This window comes from Myotis lucifugus, unplaced genomic scaffold (genome assembly GCF_000147115.1).
Source record: "Myotis lucifugus unplaced genomic scaffold, Myoluc2.0 scaffold_475, whole genome shotgun sequence".
In the NCBI taxonomy this organism is placed as follows: Eukaryota; Metazoa; Chordata; class Mammalia; order Chiroptera; family Vespertilionidae; genus Myotis; species Myotis lucifugus.
This window is the reverse complement of record NW_005871523.1, coordinates 651,644-660,287: the sequence shown is the minus strand read 5'-3', so window position 1 is coordinate 660,287 and position 8,644 is coordinate 651,644.

Here is an 8,644-nt window from a genome sequence, read left to right as displayed (position 1 = left end):
TAGTGATTCACTTATTTCACCATAATGCTGGCTACTCTCTCTTCCTCCTCCTCCCATTTCCATTTTTTCCATCATTTTCAGTTTTCTATATATTTTTTTATTTTCAGTTTTCTATATGTTTACCTTGTTTCCGATTTAAAGATGTATTAGTATACTAGAGGCCCGGTGCATGAAATTCGTGCACTTGGTGGGGGGCTCCCTCAGCCTGTGCCCTCTCGCAGTACGGGAGCCCTTGGGGGATGTCCAACTGACGGCTTAGGCCCGCTCCATAGGGAATGGGCCTAAGCCGTCAGTCGGACATCCTTAGCACCGCTGTGGAGGTGGGAGAGGCTCCCGCCACCGCTGCTGCCCTCACCAGCCATGAGCCTGGCTTCTGGCCAAGTGTTGCTCCCCCTGTTGGAGTGCACTGACCACCAGGAGGCAGCTCGTGCATTGAGCATCTGTCCCCTGTTGGTCAGTGTGCATCATAGCAACTGGTTGTTCTGCTGTTTGGACGATTTGCATATTAGCCTTTTATTATATAGGATGAGTATTGCTGAAAATGCCTGGGAAAAAAATTTCTAAATCCATGGTATGTTAAAAAGCCCAACTACATAAATCAATTTGTTGCACAATTAAGAAGAAAGTTTTTAGAATCAGATTTACTTTTGATCATTTACTATATATTAGCTGTGAGATCATGAGGAGATTGCTTTAACTGCCTTAGCCTTAGTTTCTTTCTCAGAAAAAAATAGCAAAATGATATATGCCTTACATGATTGTTCTGATGATTAAATGAGATATTCATAAATGCGTTTAACATTATGCCTGGCAAACATTACGTGCTTTAAAACTACTAAGTGTTATTATAGTTAATGGGGCCACGTTACTTTGTTTCTATTCTGACAATCTTTCTACGGAATAAATAAATGAAAGGCAGTGTTGTGAAGACACTATCCACTATTTATTAACTAAATTCTAGCCCTTTATATATGCTTCAAACACTGATCGTTATAATTTACATTTTGAAATTTAGATGAACAAAAATGTTACTGTGCAGGCTGGATTGATGCAAAATATTTTTAGAGTATTTATGAAAGATAATAATTTTAATTAATATGATTATCCTTACTTTTAATAAATTTATTATTTTAATTAAGGCATTCCATTAGTGTTTTTTGAAAACTCCCTAATAAGTTCACTAAACTTATCTCCCCATGGTTTCATTGATGAAAAGAAAGCAATTTATGAAGTTTTGAAATTAGTGCCTGAAACCTAAACAGAATCCATTAAGTTAGACAAAAGGCATATAAAGATTAGAATTGAATGTATCATTAGGATGCTGGTAGCAATTAGGAACTAAAAAAATTACGCAGAGCTACATATTCTGTTTTCTTTTTTCATTCCTTTTAATGAAAAATACTTAGGATTGCATTCCCCTCATAGATTCCAATTAATCCAACACAAAAGCCTCTCCATGAATACCCAAGTGAATTTTTTCTTAAATGTTTTGTTCACTTCCACAATAATAACAACTAATTATGTGAAACTCCAAATGAATAAGGGTAGGCTATTATCTTTCAAATACCTTTTAAGTAGGCAACACTTCTGAAATTAGCTTTAAAACACTGCCAGCATTTGTTTCTATTACTCCTATATGACCCTGTTTACCTAAAAATCATTTAGGTAACCTGATTTTTCTGGTTATATTTGCAAGCTTTGGGGTTCTGAAATCTGGTAAAATAATCATTTGAATGAATTATTGCTTAGTTAGTACATTTTATATAACACATGCTCGGTGATACTTAAGAAAAGTCCATTTACTTTTTTACATACATATTTAAAAATGAAATAGTATCATTTACTTATCTGAACTCTAGTGAGGGTGAAAGGTTTCCATACGTTTATCTCATATTTAGTAAAGTGGGGTCACTAAAATTTTTCAAGAATTGTAAGAATTGAACTTTGTATGAATAATAAGCTGGAATATTTTCAAAACCTGAGACTATTCCCCTAAAACTTACTCATAATCTATTCTTGTTTTCATTCAAACCATTAACAACCATGTGCAAGAATATTATATTTGCTAAAGATAAAAAATAATATCGTACCATACTCCTGCTTTAGATTTAGAAATGATTTCTCTTTACTTACAGATACAATTCAAATGTTTTGTTTTGTTTAGGTACTAAGTGTTCCTAAACAAAACAAAATGTTATGGATTGGTTTTTATCTACAATTCAGATTAATACCTTAAAGTTCACCATAATATACCCTATTATACCTCATGTAAAATATTGATTCTTCTTCAAATGTGTTATACATTAGCCAAGTATTTCCACTCCGTAGCACATGTTGTTCTTCATTCTAGAAATATCTTTGCCAATAACTGCTCATTTTTTAATGATTTTGTCCACCTTCTACCTTAGTATTAGATACCATTCCCTCAGAGAAACCCTCTCCCTATGAGCATTCCAAGCCAGACATTTCCTATCTCTTTGCATAGATTTCTAACATATCATATTAATATGTTTGTGTGATACTTTTCTTTGTCTATCACTAAAAGACTGTGAAGTGTTTAGTGACGGGGCCCATGTCCTATTCATCATTGAATGCCTCATGCACAGCACAGGGCCTCAATTATTGTAAGCACTCAAGTATTCATTGATTGACTAAATGAATAAATATACCTTTTGACCTAAAGTAGATCACTCTTTTCTTGTGACAGGAATTCTCATATCTGCCAGACAATGAAGTATGAATAAGACCAGCTCCTGATTTTAGGCTCCTTTATTCAGGATTCCAAATGGCTTATCTTTCTGACACAATAATTCAAATAATTTGCAACACAGAAGGACTTTTATATTCCCTTTTACTTTTTTGTAATTTTGACTTGAATTTATTGAATTCTAGAGGATCTCTTCTTTCTTACTTTAAAACGAATAAATATTTGTGGATTTTGATCAGCCTGACTCTCAGTCGAGAGGTTTTTAAATTCTGGTGGCCTTTATAGTAAGTAAATAAAAGATAGGCAGGGTTTTAAATGAAGTTTCTGAATTGAAATCAATTCACCTGCACATTTGGAACAGTATTACAAATTCACTCGACTACTTACGCTACTTGAAATGTAGCATCTTTATATCCTATAACTGGATAATCACTTTCATTGTCCCCTCCTACTTGAGGAGCTAGGGATAAAAAAAAATAAAAATTTTAAAAAACTTGCTAACTAATGATCTCATAATGTCCTTCAGTTTGAATAGTCACTTAAATTCGCAATCAATTCAGGTGCCTAGTCCTGTTTTGAATAGTCTCCTTCAGATGACTCAGCCTTTTCCAGGTGAGTGCTCACATTCCCATGCTGCCTGCTCCTGTCCTAGATGCCTTTTTGAGTGCCTGGGAAAGGCTTCGAATCCTGGCTGCCAAGTGATTTTTCTGGTCTGGGCTGCCTTATGCTAATCTGGTCAATGGATTTCTGACCTCTGATATGCAACCTGTTCAATCTGGTCTTCTGGGCATTGTAACAGGACCCACTGCCATAGTTTGTTGAATCTGCACCAGAATAAAAGCATCCACATTCTCCACATGTCAGTTCTACCCCAGACTGTCTCCCGTTGTCCACCCTTCTCAGCCCTTCCATGTTCCCTCACTGTGGTTTACTGGAATATTTGGAATACGTGGATGCCCTATACAGACCTCGATGAGCCAGGAATGCTCTGGAAGGCTATCGATTAGGCCAATTTCACAGCAAATGATATATTCTCTCTCCTAGGACTTAGGGGTTGTGGCTTAGAAACATGGGATCTCCCAATTTACGCCTCCCAATACAAGCGTGGCATTACTCATCCTTGGCTGCCTGACTTATTGGAGTTTTCCAACATTTTCTCTCTCCTTGAAGTTCCACTGCAGGAGAAAAAAAATGGAAGACAGAAACATGGGCACATCTGTCTCTTGCCTTAACTGCAGTCCTCTGACATGGAAATTTCCTGCTTTCTCTACCCTTTTCCCCTCTGAGAAGCCATCCATTCCATGGACCACTGAGGTAAAGCCCTGAAATTCTGGCTCCTGGTATGATGGTCACGCTAAAACATTTAGAAATTTTTCTTTAATCTCAATAAAGAACAATTCTTAAAATAATAGTACAGTGGGGCCTTGACTTACGAGTGTCCCAACTAACGAGTTTTTTGAGATACCAGCTGTCTCTCCACCGATTTTTTGCATTGAGTTGATAGAGTAATTTGAGTTAACGAGCTCCTTAACAAGCTCGGTCTCAGAACGAATTAAACTCGTAAGTCAAGGCCCCACTGTATTGTTATGATCATGCAAAAGTATCTGAGACTTGTAGGTAACTAACATTTTATTTCTGGGGAGTATCATGGATCTGTTGATACAGTCAGTATGGAATTATAAGACAAAATCGGTACAGAATCAGAGAATAAATGAGTAAAGATTTAAAACTATGCCTTCCCCTTCACACATCAAAAAGGCTTTTATATCCTTGTAGTAGACACAGTTGTGCCCTTTAAGACAAAGGTCCTCATTCGCTCCAGCTGCCAGGAATATTTCCTGTTAATGGTGCAGGACTCAGTTCCTCTGCCTCAACTGATCTTGACTGAGGGGAACATCTCCCCCAAGGTTATGACCCCTCCTTAAAGGGAAACTAAAACGATTCTAATACCAGTTTTCAAAGTGCAAGTTTTCCCCACGCCATCAAGCTCTTCTCAGGCACCAGCCGAGTGTTCTACAAATCTGCTGAATGCTGACACTATCCATGTGGAGATATGGTCAGATCCCACAGGTTAGAGGTTCAGTTCCCACAAAACTGCCTCTCCTCCCGCACTCTGATGCTAGTTGCAAGTCAAGGTTGGGTTATTAACCAGAGGTTCCAAGGACACGCTCCCTGAGTTGAATTAATTTGCTGCAGGGCCCACAGAATTCAGAGAAACATTGTACTCACTAGATCCCTGGTTTATTACACAAGGATATATATATATCTCACGAACGGCCTGATGGAAGAGATGCACAGGGCACAGTATAGGGATAGGATACAGAGCTTCCATGACTTTCCCAGCGCACCACTCCCCCAGAATCTCCACTAACCTGTACGCTCTCCAAATCCTGTTCTTTTTGGTTTTCATGGAGGCTTCATTCCATGGGCACAATTGATTAAATCATTAGCCACGGACAATTCAGCCTCCAGCCGTTTTTATCTCTGTGGAGGTCAGGGGGTGGGGCTCAAAGTCCCAACCCTCCAATCACATAGTTGGGCCCCCTGGTAACCAGCCCCCATCCTCAGGTGATTCCAAAAATCACCTCATTAACATAAACTCAGGTTGATTGGCAGGCTTTTGTTAGGAATACTAAGAAACCTCCATCACTCTTACCACTTAGGAACTCTGTGCCAGAAACAGGAGCAGGGACAAAGACTGGTATTTAATCACAGTACCACACTGCTACTATTCAATAATTGGGTGATGCAGAATAGAAAAGCCCAGATTTTGTTGTTGATTTTTTAACTCAGTTCAAGACAATTAAGGGCTGCAGCTGCCCATAACTTACCTCAGTTCAACCTCTCCCTCTGTGGAACCCTGGTTCTCCCATTTTATGCAGGTGCTGTTGCTGAGAGCTCTCCTCAATAAACTTCCTACAGGTACATCTCCGTTTCAGAGTGTTTCCCAGCTGATCTACGACAATTGGAATAGGGATTGTGAAGGCAAATTGACTCCATAATCTGTGGCAACGGAATCATAATACAATATCTCCTCTAATCAGTTGTGACCTCCTCATTGTCTCTTGTGCGTTTTTCCTAAAGCTCTCCCCCATCATTACCTCATGCATACAAATCTGTCTCAGAGTCTGTTTCCTATGGAAATTGACCTGCAACAATCCAGATAGTATCTTTGGTTCAAGGCATAATAAAAGGAACAAAATATTGTAAGATGAAAAAATGGTATTAATCCCTTAAATTTTCTAAGCAGGTTGGTATTATAATTTCTGATTTAATCTACTTGAGTAAAATATTAGGGAAAAGAAAGACATTGAAAGAAACCAGGAAGCAGTATATGCTAAAGGTTGAGCTTTAAAACCTATAACATTGACTTGAATTTCTACATATTAACCTTCACTTCCTCTGTTGATCTAAGAAATGATTTTAACTCACTAATAAGAAATAAATAATAAACAGACTGATTACAATTCTATATTTCTTGTGAATATAGATCTAGCCATTTTGGAAACATTCAAAATTATAAAATATATTTGAAAGTATGCAATGCAAGATTTAGGATAAACCATTTTATAGTCTCAAAAATGTAAAATATATAGCTTTTATAAATTCATAGAAAAAAACAAAAGGAGATAAAGCCCAAGGAGGAGGGGGGGAGTAAATAGGGAAAGATGAAATGAATAAATAAATAAAACCAAATTTATAGAATCCACACACAGTAGTAAAAGGCTGATTTAATACTACCAAAAAAGTTGTCACATGGAAAACAAACTCAAGGAAATATTACTATATTAATATTTTAATAGAAAAAAAGTGAAGATAGCACATACAAAGAAAAAAATGAAGAATCAATGCAAAGATTGTATGTGACTGAGTGTCAAGAAAACATAATAAAATATAATGAATGATATAAAAAGAAAATATATTTTTATATTAAAGAAGGTGTTTACATGAATATTGACAAGTTATTTCTGGCAAAATAAAATCAATTTAAAAAAACAAACCCAGGATTATTTTTTCAAGATTTTTTTTAAAATGTATTTTTATTGATTTCAGAGAGGAAGGGAGAGGGAGAGAGAGATAGAAACATCAATGATGAGAGAGAATTATGCCTCCTGCATGCTCCCAAGTGGGGATCAAACCCTCAACCTGGGCATGTGCCTTTGACCAGAATCGAACCTGGGACCATTCAGTCTGCAGGCCTACGCTTAATCCACTGAACCAAACCAGCTGGGGCTCAAGATTTCTTGATGCAACACTACTATTTTCTGAGTGACCTTCAGAACATTTACCAAAAAAAGTCATTTTTATTTGCAAAAATATATTGTTTTTGTTTTAAAAATCAATTTTTAAAATTATTCAAAATGTTTTATTTTAATGTATGTTCCTCTAGCCAATTATTAAACTTAACTTTAGAAGAAAACATAAAAGCTAGTGACATATAAACTTAATAAATATTGAGAAATGATGTCTAAATAATTACTGTGAATCTGGCTATAAAAATAATACCAAATGTTTAAATGTACTTTCAAAAGAAATTATGTGCACTGCCAAAGTAATAATGCAGTAATAATCCACAAGAACTTAAAATGTAATGCTTACACTATCCATGTATAAGTTACATATATCTTATATAACTTCCACAATGATATTACCAAATACACATTTACATATATTTCTGTTTTACAAGTTAGTAGAGAAAGCTGACAAAAATAAAGTTTTCTCCTAATGATGACAAATTAAAGAATAGGGAAATATGTTTTACATCCTGGGTTTCCTGACAATAAATCCCCCAAATATTCTATTTTATTCATTGCTTCATTAAAAGTACACAAACACCCCCACATATATTATTACTAACAGAATGGTATTGATTCTAAATGAAGGATTAAACATAGCTCCCAACACTTATCAGATGTATCAAGTTAGTTATTATTAATATCCACACTATCTAATTTTCCTATCAAGCAATCTTACATCATTCTAAATGCCCCATCTTTTTATCCCTGGGTGCAATTTATCCTCATTCCTTTCTTTATAGAATTGTCCATTCTCTCCCATTTTTTACTTTTAAAAATATGGACAAAGACATCCTTTTCTAAAGTCTACTGGCTTATTCTGAGCCAATTAGAATGGATAACTACTTCCCCTTGCTTATTTTGCCCCTACCTGCTTCTATGTAGCCTATGAACAAATGATAGAATCAAATTTCCCTAGCACAGTATCCATATATCACTCTGTACTATATTCTACAATCTCCCCTACTTGGCCTGCAAGGACATGATCTATTGTTTTCCCAGCCTGATGTATCAATCATACATCTTGTTGGATTCAAGCCTGAAAGCAGTGACATATAATGGAAAGTGCATGTACTTTGAAGGTACACAGGCGAGGGTTAGAATTCAGAATTCACCATTTGCCATCTGTGTGATTGAAAAAGTTATTTTGAAATTATTTAAATTTCCCACTGAGTAATTATATTTTTAAAAAATGAACATAGTAACTACATTGTAATTTTTTGCAATTTTATTTATTTATTTTTATTGAATTTATTGGGATTACATTAATGAATAAAGTCATACAGGTTTCAAGTGCACATGTCATCAGCAAAGTTGAGTATCTTACTGCCACCATTTATCCCCCTTCTTTGCCCTCTTCTACCTCCCCCATCCTCCTTTTGCTCTAGCAATCACCATACTATTATTTGTGGGGTTTTTTTAATCCCTTCACCTTTTTCACCAAGCTCCCCAATACCCCTCCTATCTGAAAGTTGTCAGTCTGTCCTGTGTATCTATGAGTCTATTTCTATTTTGTTTGTTATTTATTTTGGTCATTAGATTCCATATATGAGTGAAATTATATAATATTTGTCTTTCTCTGACTGGCTTATTTCACTAAGAATAATATTCTCCAGGTCCATGAATGTTGTTGAAAAAGGTA